This window comes from Nannospalax galili, unplaced genomic scaffold (genome assembly GCF_000622305.1).
Source record: "Nannospalax galili isolate Female #2095 unplaced genomic scaffold, S.galili_v1.0 scaffold88, whole genome shotgun sequence".
Classification (NCBI taxonomy): domain Eukaryota; kingdom Metazoa; phylum Chordata; class Mammalia; order Rodentia; family Spalacidae; genus Nannospalax; species Nannospalax galili.
The window spans coordinates 1,693,630-1,707,815 of NW_008358908.1; positions in this window are offsets into that span (position 1 = coordinate 1,693,630).

The following is a 14,186-nucleotide window of genomic DNA, read 5'->3' on the forward strand; positions in this document are numbered from 1 at the left end:
GGCTTGCACACAGCTCCTTTCTCACAAGGCCTTCCCATGCATGGCCATTTCCTCTCTCTTGTTCTTGAAAGGACATTGTCCATCATAAAGCCTTATCTTATATGAGCTCCCCTAATATTGATTACTTCTCAAAGCTCCCATCTCCAAATACCACCACACTGGGGGTTAGTGCTTCAGCACATGGGTGGGAGATACACAAACATTCTGTCCATGGCAATTAGGAAAGACTTTTCATAAACATTCTTCTTAAATCAAGACATTATTAGTTATTTTTTTCTGGAAAGAAATAGCCAGGCCGTGTGACATTCCCTTGGTTTTCTCTCCTAGCCAGACAATATGGCAATATGGAGAGACTGACTATATGACTGAGTCAGAGCTTTAGAGTCAAGACTTAAGGATAAAGCATTAGGGTTGGGATGGGGTCCTCATCCACTATAGCAATAATTCTACAGGGTTCAGATCTGGGGCCAAGTATGACTCCAGAGAGTAGAACCCAAACCAGTTGTCTGTGTGTTCCACCCAGATTCCGCCACTCACCCTTTGCTCCTTGTATCCTCCAAGCTTGACTGCAGAATTGCCTTTCTCTCAAACCACCATTAGTTTCTGCAATAGTTTAAATGTCCCCAAAGACATTTGTGATAATGACTGGGTCCCCAGTGGTGCTATTGGGAATTGATGGAAACTTTGAGAGACGAAGCCTTGAGGATGTTCTTAGCCCATTGAGGCTGTGCCCTTAAAGGGGGCTGTGGCACGCTGACACCTTCTCTTCCCTCTTCTGCTCCCTGGTCTGTGATATAAGCAAGCTCCGCCACACGTGTTCTGCCATATGCTCCTGCCTCACCACAAAAGCAGGGCTAACTGATCGTAGACTGGAACTTCCAAAATTGTGACCTAAAATAAACCTTTGTTCTTTATAAGTTATAAGATTATTTCAGTTATTTTGTTATAGTAACATGAAGCTGACCGAGAGTTTCCCAAAGGGGACCTGTGGTACATTGGGAGTAGCCTCAGTGACAGATGATTTGAATGTGAACTGTTCCCCAAGGCTCATTTGCTTGAACACTTGGTCCCTAGCTGGTGTCACTGCTTTAGAAGGTTGTAGAACCTTCAAGACACAGAGGGTCTAGCTGTTGGGCATAGGACACTGGAGTGGGCTTGAGGGTCCTAGACCGACCATGCTTCTGCTCCATCTCTGCTTCCTATCTCTGCCAAGGCTGCAAGCTCTTGCCATCACAGACCAAGCCATAATATCCTACCATCCCTGGCACACTGGACTGTGTTCCCTGAAACAATGAGTTAAATACATCTTCCTCCCTGATGTTACTTCTGTCAGAAATTTTTGTCACAGCTACAAGAACAGTAGCTAGCACCGATGGTAACAAGGCTTAGCCAAGCAGAATTGTTCAGAGCACACTTGGGTCCCAAGTTCAGTACTATAGACCCACCCACAGGTTTGTTCGGGCCCCAGGCTCAGCCCTCTGATGATGGTCTCACCTCCTGTTCTTTTGTGGTTGGAAGGAGTCCTTTGCAGTGTTCTTCCCAACCTGAACAGTTCCTGTTTGGTGGAGGGCCTTCTGTGTGGGGAAGCCAGAGCCGTTACTCCATGGCCTCTGAGACAGTGTAAGATGCTTAAGCTGATTGTGTGGTTGGTTTGTTTGTTATTTGTTCTCATTATTACTCGGTACTGTGGTCATCCGTCCAATTTCGTCTTGGCCCCTGACTCAACCACTTTTGGGTGCCAGTAGTTTCTGAAGTCTTTCTTAGGGTAGCACAAGCTGCCTCGTAACCTATCAGAGTGAAGAAATGACCCCAGGGGACACCCTTTAGAAGCCACAGGAGGGGAGATGCAGCCATGCCATTGCCCAAAAGGCCAGAATGATGCCAAACTTTCAGTGAAGGGAAAGCCAAACAGGGCTAGCACAATCAATAGCTTTACATTCCAAGGTGAACACCCAGCCCTGGAAGAAAGGATTCCACTGCATTGCCGACCGAGTGAGCAAAGCACTGAAGCCTTTGTGTAGGGTTTTTGTCTCTGCAGGGGGAAAAAAAGTTCAGTTAGTGATTAGGAGAGGTTGTGTGTGCATGGGCGTCTGAGCATGTGCCAATTCATTTTTAAAACATTCTGCAGTGATTTCTGTCAACAGCAGCCTCAAGCTACCAGATACCCAGGCTCTTCCCATCTCAAAGTGACCTTTTTACTCCTCAGAGCAGCAGCTGATATGCTTCATAGGATCCTCCCTGGCCTGGCCTCCCCAGTGCTCTGAAATCCGCATTTCCTGACCCTCCCGCTCTGGCCTCTTCTACCCAGTCTTTCTGCTGCTGTCACGCGAAGTTACTCAACACCCAGAAGGAGCTCACTCAGCAGAGCTACAGCATCATGCTCCAAGGGCTCTGCACTGCCACCATGGAGCAAAGGATGCCAGCGCCATGCTTTTATCGCCAGCCTTGGGTACCTTCTACCTGCCTCAACCCAACCAGCATTGCTCTATGTTCACCACATTCCATTCCTCTTCCTGACCAAATTCCAGGGACGGATGAAGGAAATTGTATGCCATGGTGCGTCTGTGTTTGGGGAACATCAGTATCCCATCTTCTACTGCCTGTGTAGAGTACAGGTTTACACCAACCCTTTTATATTTACTCTGCTTTCTCTTTAATACTGTTTCTTCTTTGAGGTCTCAGTTGATCCCATTCTATGTAGTATGAAGGAACAAGCTTTGCTTAAACTAATTCTGTCTAACCTCAGTTTCTGACTATAAAATAGTGGTATCATCTCACAGTCAGTCCACTCCCCCAGGGTTATGGTGAGACATAAGTGGAGAATACCTGTCAAATCCTTAGCATGAAGCCCTATCCATAGCTGGTCCTCGGTAAGTGTTAGCCACACCCCTCTCAGGCCCAACAGCCTTGTTCACTGTGAGTAAAGTCAATGCAGAATGGCAGGCAGCATCTGGAATGATGCTTCTGATCCCCAGATGTACAACGCTGTCGGCAGCAGAGCTTTTCAAAGTGCCTGTAACTGGGAACTGTTATGCTCTCCCCGCTTAGCACTCAGCCTCCCATATTTCTTGCTTAGGTAGCACATTTGCTTTTCTCCATTTCCTTCCCCATCTCCCCTTTCCATAAGTTTTCATAGTCATATGTTACCCAGCAACAGACTGACACACTCTTCCTGTGCATCCCTCTGTCCCTAGCCTTCATATAGATCTTCATTTTGCATGACTTTCCTGTCTAGAAGTAGTCATTAAGTTTGCACACCCTCTACTGCAAGTGCTTGTGCTTCCCTTGGCAAGTGGCCTAGTCCCTTAGCTTTGCTAAAGCATGCATTCCTTAAGAGTAGCTTAATCTCAGCAGAACTGTCCTGAAATTTCATCTTAGGAAGGCAACTTCCTCCTTAGGATCCTGGACTGTTCACAAGATGAGAACACACATAAGAACCTTCTATACTCCACTATGGTTCCCACCTGAGAATCAAACATGACAGACAAGTTCTTGCTCTTTTGGAACAGATCCTACTTTTAAAGGGGCAGGCTGGCTGACTACCAGGTCTTGTTTATTCTTTCCTGATTGGGCAGAAAGAAAGAAATATAAATCAACACTTATTAACATTATATTTAAAAACCAAATATTGAGCTGGGCATGGTAGCATGGACTTATAATCCCAGCATTTGGGAATTGGAGACAGGAGGATCATGAGCTCAAGGTCATCCTCCACTATGTGGCATGTTTGAGATTATCCTGGGCTATGTGAGACCCTTAAAAAAAAAATATATATATATATATATATATACACACACACACACTAATGTATTTTCTCGTGATACTCAACTTTCTTTTGCATTGTGACTATTCTTTAAAATATTTTATTTATTATTTGTGTTATTTTATATGTATGAGTGCATTACCTGCCTGTACGTAAATACACCCATGTTGTGCAAAGTCTGTGGAAGTCAGAAGAGGGCATCAGGTCCCCTGAAACTGGAGTTATAGGCAGCTCTTAGCTGCCGTGTCGGTGCTGGGAACTGAACCTGAGTCCTCTGCAAGAGCAGCCAGTGCTCTTAACCACTGAGCCATCTCTCAGCCCCATAACTACACTTTAATACACGTTATCTCTTTGGAATATAACTGTGAACAAACCCAACTTGTACATGTCAATTAGCTGTTATTATTCTTTTATTTGATGTTCATCTATTCACTGTGGAGCCTGAAAAGGCTCTCGAAGCGTTGCTCTGATAGTCTCAAAAGTCCCTTGAATGCAGCACACTGCAATAAGATGTTCAAGCAATAAGTTGCTCAAGCACTCCAGACCATATTCCTGCCCCAACATTGGAATCAACATCTAACAAATCTTTCTTGCTTTCAGAAAAGAATAGTAGCAGGAATTCCACCCACGCTTCATGCAAGGGCATGGATAACAGAGGGAAGAATTAGGTCACTGCAGCTGGGGACCTATTTTGTGACAAAGCTAAGAAAGGATGTTTTTCTGGTAGGAATTCTTGCTTTTCCTTGTAGAATATATTTTGTCACTATCTCTTGTCTTACCAGCTAGAGTCTCCTAAGAAAAGGAGAGCGGGTGTCCCCAGAAAGGTTGGTAGCATCTACCACACAGGGAGGCAGAAGCTGGTCCTCAGGGCAAGGTAGAACAGCCTTGCTGAGCCTCAGGGCTCAGGTATTCTTTCTCTCAGGGCTAAGGTATTGTTCCCAGCTTACTTCACTCTTGCAAGTTCATTCTTTACCTCAGACAGCCACACTGCACCTCTGCAGCACACCCACCCCTTCTGTGTGCTTGGGACTAAGAGGTTTTCCAAGATGAAGGCTTTCAAGTTTTCCTACCAGGCAGTCATGTGTCAATGGGATGCAATAGTTACCCATGCTCTGCAAGGAGCTAAAAGAACAGGGGGAGCAGCTCCTCACTTCTACCCCACAAGGAAGGAGGCACCCTGTATCTGCTCAGTGGAAGACCAGAGGACAGAACAAGAATGTGTTTAGGGTTGACATGTCAGGCAATCATTAATGTGGAGTTGAGAGTTGTGCTGCAGTGCTGACAACTACAGCACACACAGCCAAGGTAACTGCATGCAAAGCCGAAGGCTGAGCTGGACTTAGAAAACACACAGAGAGCTGTGTAGAAGTTGGTGTGGATCTGAAATTGTTCCAGTGGATGTTCCAGGTGCAAGGAAAGATCAGAAACAGCCTTGCATCAATATCACCAGTCCAAGCAAAGATACATTCACAACTACTCTCCTGAATATTGGTTTTGCAACTGTCCTGTATTCGGAGCCTTATCTGCCCAAGTGCTGTGTTCATTAACTCTGGGCATCCTGGAGCTGGAGGGATGGCTCAGCAGTTAAGAGCGCTGACTGATCTTGCAGAGGTCCCGGGTTCAATTCCCAGCACACACATGGCAGCTAAAAACCGTAACTCCAGTTCCAGGGGATCCAACGCCCTCTTCTGACCTCCTTGGGCATTGAACAACATGGGTGCACCGACCTACATGAAGGCAATATACTCATACACATAAAATAAAAAAAAACTCTGGTTGGTCCCAAGAGGGCCAGAAGACAATCCTGGGGTCTTGCATACAGCCAAGAAACCAGAGTTGGAGCACGCTATAATTGGATAAGTTCTCCCATCCCAGGTAATCTGGTCCAACATCCATTTATAGTTGAAGCCTGGAATTAGAGATCTACCCAAAAGACATTGCTGACCACTGTCACTGTTAAAGATTGAAAACCCAAATTGTATGACTCTTTCCTGACTAAATCCCACTGCTTTCCTGAATACTGCTCCAGATACAAATCTCATCTTTCACAGGATCCCACAACAAACCATTCAAAGAGGTTGAATATTGAGCAAGACTAACTTCAGGGTCTCTAGTCTCTCAGAGAAACATTTATCAGAGGAAGAGAACTGAGAACTAATCTCCGTGTCATGGGCCACCAATAATATTCTTAACCTTCCAGCTAGGTTCTTGTTCACCAGCAGTACAGCCTTGACCTTGGCAAAAACAGCAGGCAAAATGAGCAGATTCAATGGCAAGACTGTCTCCTCTTGTCTCCTCAGGATTAAAGCCTCTCCACATTCCTGGTGAAGAAGTTCCCATCAGAGAGGATAAACAAGCTGTCATTCTAAGTGCTAAGCTCATCTCACCTGCAGGTCTTGACTCTTGCTCTGCCTGCCTGATGACTTGCTAACTTCAAATAGCTTCTTTCTCACCCTCCATCGGCCTCCGCCCTCCAAAGCCTTCTCTTTCCACCTCAATTAAAGCAGTTTGTGTACAGCCCTAGATTCCACTTTTCAGAATTCATGTCCACCCAGGTCTAAAGGTGACCTTATTTGGAAATAGTATTTTCACGGGTGCAATTAAAGGTTGCGATAAGACCATCCTACACTGGGGGAGAAGGATGAACCAAATGTAATAAGATTGTCATTAAAAAAAAAAAAACCCTCCCTAACATGACTCCCATCCACCTCAGCAGTCTCAGCACTGTGGATTGTCTGTACCAACCATCCAACTACTCCAATGACAGATGATAGATGATAGATAGATAGATAGATAGATAGATAGATAGATAGATAGATAGATGATAGATAGATAGATAGATAGATAGATAGATAGATAGATAGATAGATAGATATAGATGACAGATAGATGGTAGATAAATAATCTTGACTAAACTTACCTGCTATATAAAATATTATAGTCACACTGGGGGAAATGACTCAACTGGTAAAGCATTTGCTTTGTAAGTATGAGGACCTGAGTTCAATCCCCAGTTGGACATGGTGGTGAATGCACGTAATCACAGCACTAGGGAGGTGGAGACAGGAAGATCCCTAGGGCTTGCTGGCCTGGTAGATAAATAATCTTGACTAAACTTACCTGCTATATAAAATATTATAGTCACACTGGGGGAAATGACTCAACTGGTAAAGCATTTGCTTTGTAAGTATGAGGACCTGAGTTCAATCCCCAGTTGGACATGGTGGTGAATGCACGTAATCACAGCACTAGGGAGGTGGAGACAGGAAGATCCCTAGGGCTTGCTGGCCGGCCAATTTAGCTCAACTTGTGAGCTGCAGGCCAATGAGAAACTCTGACATAGGAGGTAGACAGCATTCTTGAGGGTGACACTTGAGCCGAAGTTGTCCTTTGCTGCCATGTGCATGTGTACTCATCCACATACATATGCACATTAAAAAGATTACAATGCTTGTGGGGCTGGGGGCATGGATCAGTATGCTGCTTGCTGAGCATGTGTGAGGTCTTGGGTTTTTGGTTTTTTTTTTTTTTTCAAGTCTTTTTGAGACAGGGTCTCCCTGTAACCATAGCTGGCCTGGAACTTGCTATGTAGACCAGGCTGGCCTTGAACTCACAGAGATCTGCCTCCTGAGTGGAGTGCTGGAATAAAAGGCATGTACTACCACACCTGGCTGGCCTTGGGTTTTATCCCCAACACCAAATGCACAAAAAAGACTTTGATGCTTAAAATGAAGAAACTAAGGAGCACCCCTTTTTGTAGTGCCGTTCTGGCAGACTTAATAGTTTCCGTGTGGGTTTTCTGTGTACATTACAAAGATTTTGGTTGTATGTTATAATGTAATGCGTTGGCTGAGAAACCCATGTCATCACTTTCTCAAGCCACATGCCGTCTTAACAGGCTCTTGAGGAAACTAAAGAGGGCTGTACACTCACTGGACCTTAGACCTCAGCCCTAGCCCTGTGATCTGGGTGGCACACATAAACAGGCAGGACTTCTACTGCTCAGAGACCTGTGTACCCCAGACCAAAAGCAGCAGGGTAGCCGGCTTTTCCCTTTCCTAAGGCCCACACTCTCATCTAGCATCAACCACTCAAAAATGTATGGAAATAAGATCCCCAAGAGCAAGATAAGCCAGAGTCCTTCCCTCAGTGGCTGGGGCTGCTAGCCTGAGCCTTCATTCCTGAGTCTTAGCCTGTCTGTGCTGGGTCTTCCCAAAACAGAACCCTCCCATGGGTGAGTGAACTCCAGACCCACTGGAGGCCTGGAGCCAGTGTTTCAAATAGAGAAAGAGCCATGAAGGAAAAAATAGAGTCAATGCCTTCAGTATGGAAATACCTTTAAACTCTGCTAAAAAAAAATTCTCCTGTGTCCTCAATAGTTTCCTCCCACTAAATATGAGCCATGCTCTTCCCCAGCCACAGAATAAGGGAAAGGTGGGAAGGGGAGGCACAGAGTGGGGAGCCTGGAAAAGCACTGTTCGCAAATATAAATGAGAGGTCCTAGATTTCATTATCAAGTGTGTCCTGTCAATAGTTCCCTGTTCGTAATATAAGTTGGTTAAATATTTAAGAGTGGGACAGGAGAGGGAAGGAGTAAAGGAGAGAGGAAGGGGAGGAAAGAGAGGAAAGAAGACCATCGATGAGCCCTCTGGAGCTTTCTTACCTATTAAGGAAGAATTAAGTTACAGTGTTCCTTGATTATAAAGTTTGAACTCTTCTTACAACTACCCTATGTTTATGTGACCAACCCAACAGAAAGGGACTTACCTTTTAAATATGTCATTTTTACAAAGCAAAGACAAAATCAGTTCTCAAAAGTGAGGAGCCCTTAGAAACAGCCCTATGATGAGGAGAACTGATTTCAGCAATACACAAAGGTTTCAGACCCTTAGTTGCTGAGATGGTCACTGGAAGTGCTTGGCCAAGTGTTACTTTTATAAGTGGTCAGATTGATGTAGGGGTTTTTTCTTGCTTTTATTTGGAAAAAAAAGTCTTGCCCTGTGTAGAACATTCTAGCTTTCATATCTAGGAATATACTAAAGCCATCCCTCTGAGTTTCTATCCCTCCCTCTGCTCTGTAAGATGAAGGAAGGTGATTCTGTGTATCTTTGCTTCTCTAGGAAGCACTAGGTCACTTAAAGCAAGAGCATGGTGATTCTAGCGTGCTTTCAGTCCTTATGCACTAGGCCCCAGGTGAAGTTTTCTTCTTGGTCCCCTTATCCACTAGGCTGTTACAGTTCTACCAATTGCTCTAACCTTGAAGGAAGAGCGTTTTAGTATGGTCCACTGGGTTTCAGCAACTGTGGAGTTCCATTAAAAGTCAAGATTCTGCAGTCACCAGTCTGGGGCCTTTCCCAGACCCATCAGCGTTAAAGGGCCAGGGGCCACCCCAGATGGCTAACCCGTCAACTCCAGTCTTTTCTCTTTACAGTCAAGTCTTTGAAATGAAAACGGGGGTGGCGGGGTGGGGAGGTGCTGCTGCTGCTGTTAGGGCATACCCATCTATTTCCCAAATCATTCTGTTTAATGACTCATTCTTGGTCAAACCCAAGCCCCTAAAGCACCTTCCAAGAAGGACATTCAGCACAAAAGGGCCTGAACGCAGCCAGGGGCGGCTGAGGACTGGACCTGTGAAGGCCTGGGTGTGGGTTTCCCATCCTCGATGGAGGAGGTCCACTATGCCTAGCCGCTGTCTGCAAATCTAGGCTGAGCTCTGCATCACATTGTTCATGTAAAGAAAAAACGACTGTTCTCCCTGACTGCCCCTTCCTTCCCCGCTCCAAATGTCTGCAACCAACAGCCCCAAGACTCTAATTGCCACAGCCTATTAGAAATAATGAGACTTACATGGCGGAAGCCAAGGGCAAAAGCGACATCTCGCAACAGGAAAGCTTAATATCAGCATATACTGCTAGTGGGAGCAAAGGGCACATCAACCGGTGGGTGCCTCATTACGAAGGTCTGACCCATGGGGAATGTGTCACTCCCCAGACAGGCTTTCTCAGGATGTGGCAGCAAAAGTTACAAAAGTTAAGGTCTGGCCTGCGGACCGCGCTCAACTAATGAGAGCTGAAAATCTTCTGAAATATCCCGATGACCTCACAGACGGAAATGCTGATTACGAGGCTACAGGAGGCTCCTTTCTTGTCTGACAGCCCATTGAGAAGCTTTGCTAAGACGTAAGCAACAGGCTGTGAAGGTGTCTCCATCTTCTCTGACATGGTCCATGCTTTGGGCAAAACACACAAAAATTAAGTGCCACTTAACACATAGGTTGGCGTTTAGTCTTCACACATGTTTTGAAGAAAGCTCAGGGGGCACTGATCAGCTACCATCACTCAGCCGCAAACGGTGTTTATGAGGACTTGCGTGACTCATCGCATGACTGCGCTGGGGGCCAGCCAACAGCAAATTGAGGTCTTGAACACTTGACAAAACAACCCCATTGCTTTGTGGGGAAGATTTAACTTCATGTGTAATTAAGTGAAAGTTTCCCAAGCGTTTACATCTCAATCCTTCACTGTCGACATGTAGCACAAAGGAAGGATTTCCGCCACATCAGAACACATCTATAAACAACAGAAATTTCCAACGTTTTCTGAGATGGAGACATTCACAGAAGATATTGAGAGTTCTCTTAACTGTCATTTAGTGCCTGAGACTCGGTAGAGATCACCATAGTGGATGGCCCACCTCTACCTCATAATAGAGATGACAGTGGAAACACATGTCATTCTCCTAGCTTATTTCTTCTCCAGTAAAACCAGAAGGAATACCTGTCCCCATGCCATCTCACTTAAAATTATGAGGCTCATTCATGGCCAAATCTCCCCATATAAGAAAAGCTTATCACTGTAACAAGCAAGATCATAAAAGCGTTTTGTTTCTGTGTTTGTTTGCGGTTTGGTTTAGGTCTTTTTGATACAGGGTCTCCCTGTAGTCCCAGCTGGCCTAGAACTTGCTATGTAGACCAGACTGGCCTCGATCTCAGAGATCCACCTGCCTCTGCCTCCCACGTGCTGGGATTAAAGGTGTGTGCCATTATTCCGTCATAAACAGCATAAAAAGGTTTTTATAGAGAGGTTTAGGAAAATGTCTTTCAAATCCTTCTAATTATTTCTTTGTTAAATTTTGCTACAAAACAAATTATCTCGAAATTAATGGCTTTACTGTATAAAACAAGATCACATAAGGGCTTTTTTTATAACGAGATATAGGAGTTTTTTCAAAATTTTCTAATTTAGATATTCTAGTTAGTATTTGCTTCATAACCCATTACAACACAACATCAAGGCTTTAAAACAGTAGCCATTTATTATCACGAAGCTTTTCTGTGGGCAACTGAATAATGCTGCAGTCAAGATGTTGGTCAGAGCTGTGAGGTCATGTGAAGGCTTGCCTACGGCTGTGGAGTTTCTTCCAGGGCAGTTTACTCACATACTGGAAAGTCGATGGCAGTTGTACAATGGAAGCCACAGTCCGCAGAGCTCCTTGAGTGTCCTAACAACATGGCAGCAAGCTTGCCTCATATGATAGCCAAGCAACATGCAGAAGCCACGACTTCTTTTCTAGCCTAGGCTCAGAGTCATGCACCACAGCTAGACTATTCTAGTAGTTACAGAAATCATTTCTCTTCTGTGTGTGTATAAGTACTAGGAGGTGAGACTCTTTGAAAGCCATCTTGGAGGTTGCTTATCACTCCAATAAAAACAAATTGAAATATGCTGACCTAATTAAGAAACACTAAAAGTATGATCAATGATCTGGTCAGCCAGAAGTCTGCAACTAAGACAAAAAAAAAAAATCAGTGAGAAAAAACTCCATTCAACTAAAATTTTTTCTTGTGCTTATAAACTGGTGCATGAAAGGTAAAAGTGAAGAGATGAATTAAGAGATTATTCAAAAGAAGATGATCTTGGCATCCAAACAAGGTATTTGTATGAGGATGCTTTGCTGGTAAGAGTTGAGGGTTGTATTACTATCCCCCACCCCCACCCCCGTTCCACTACATTCCATGAGCCTTAGGTGTAGAGTTTCCACTGTGGATGTGCCACTTAGGTCTCGGCATCTCTCAGACACATAATCTCTGTGTGTGACCAGTTGTGGAACTCTGTAATCGCCTCTATCTATTGCAAAAAGAAGCTTCTTTGATGAGTGGTATACAGTATACTTGTCTGTAAATATAAGGATTGGTATTTAGCATACAATGAGAAATTTCATTTATCTAGAGATATGACAGAGATGGGATTTTCTCTGGGATTTATGACCCTTCCAGTCATGTGTATTTGGCTATATTTTACAGTGCCACCCAAGAGGTCCCTCCCATTGAGAGGGCTTTAAATCCAATTAGATAGCTGTTGATTACCTCCAAGATAAAAGTGCCACTACTGCACCAATAGAGATCATTTGCTGTGCCAGTTGTTGTGGTTATTAGGCTTCACAGCCGGGCTGGACCATTGATTGATTTTTTCACCCTTAGCAGCTTGCACAGTATCCTCTCGAACTGTGAGAGCTAGTCTTCAGAGAGGAGTCTTCCAGGTCAGCTCCAGCTCCATTGCTCCAAGTCCTGTGTCTGAAATATGCCCTATCTTCAGCAATAGGGTCTTAACTTCAAGTTCTAGGAGTAATCAAAGGCTCTGGCAATAGCCTGTACCATTTTGAGAGTCTCTTGAACCAACAGCTTGAAGGGAGTTTTCTTCTGTCTGGCGCTTTCTTTTTACGTAGCCTTCAGGTATACATATGCACTCATGTTCAGATATTGTATGTGTGTTTTTTTGGAGGGGGCAGGTTGAGTTAATACATTTCCCTCTGGCTTTTTATGCTACCTAAGCTTTATTTATCTCTCCTCTCTCCCTGTCTAACCTCTCTCTCTCCCTCCCTCATTTAAGTGCCCCCATTTCCCCCATTTCCCCCAGGTTCCCTCCTCCTTCCCCAGTTTAAGTGCCCCATTTTCCCCTTGATAACACCTATCTCCTATTATTCCCCCTCTCTTGAGTTCCTTCTTTCCCTTTACCCCCTTGATTCCTTGTATGTCCTTCCCTCCTCCCTTCCCAGTTGAATGCCCCCATTTTCCCCATTTCCCCCTTGGTAACATCTGTTTCCTATTACCCCCTCTCTTGAACTCTTTCTTTTTTTATTTTAAAATTATTTATTTATTTGTGTGTATGTGTAACTTGACTGTGGGGTTCTCAAGCATGAATTTTGTAGATGACAATGTCTTGTCTCAATGTCAAAAGGTTGGACATGCCTAGAAGCCTTTCATTTTAACAGTGACAGAGACAAATCTTCAAGAAGGGTGCGGGAGTGAGGGGCAAGACAGTCACAGTGAGCACACAGCAGATTCAGGGCAGGAAGCCTTCTCTCCTCCTCCTCGTCTGTGGTCATTCATTATTAAACTCTGTGGAGCATTATAAGTAAAGCCAGGTGCACCTTCCATCACTCCAGGTCTACGCCTTTGTTGTTATTGCTACAGCTGAAGAATCCTTCCTTGTGTCCATCCTTCTGAATTCTCAGATCCTTGAAAGCTGGGCTCAGGGGCTCTCTCCTCCAGGAGTTGTCTCTGGCTATACTTAAATAGCACTGATATCTCAAGGTAAAGTCTCAAGACTTTACCTGCTTTCCTACAGTGGTCTATGCCATATTTTGAGTGTCAAACATGTCCCCTAGAATACAAATCTTCTAGTGGCTGATCATATCAGAAAATATATTTTCCTGTACCAGCATCTAGAACAATCTTGCACATGTAACCAATACTGTCAATGAAACAACCCACTGGAATCCTGTCATTAAATTCTATAGTCTGTGCCAGCAAGATGCCTCAGTGTAGGAAAGGTTGCTAGCCACCAAGGTTGACAACCTGATTGAACTCTTTCTATCCCTGTACCTCTGTGCTTCCTTCCCATTTTCCTGGCTCCTGCAGTTATATCAGGATATATATTCATGTGTAAAACTTTGGTGATACGATCTGAAAATGAAGGAAAACATACGTCACTTGCTTTTCTGAGTCTGTGTTACTTCACTTAGTATAACAGTTTCTACTTCCATTCATTTACCTCCAAATTTCATAATTTCATCTTTCCTTATCACTGAGCAGAATTTCATTGTGTAAATGCCACATTTTCATTATTCATTCTTCAGGTGAGGGACATTTAGGTTGTTTCCATTTTTTAGCTATTGTGAAAAGAGCAGCAACAAACAGATGTATAGATATCTCTTCAGTAAGATGAATCCTTTGGGTATATGCCAAGGAGTGGTAGAACCAGATCATATGGCAGGTTCATTTTTAGCTTTTTTTTTTTAATTTTTTTTATTTTTTAGAAGAAGCATTTCATTACAGCTTTAATATACTCAATAACAATTTCCAGAGCAAAGATACATCTCTTTCAAAAGTGGCTATAAAATTTTTAGGTTCACAGTTGAATTA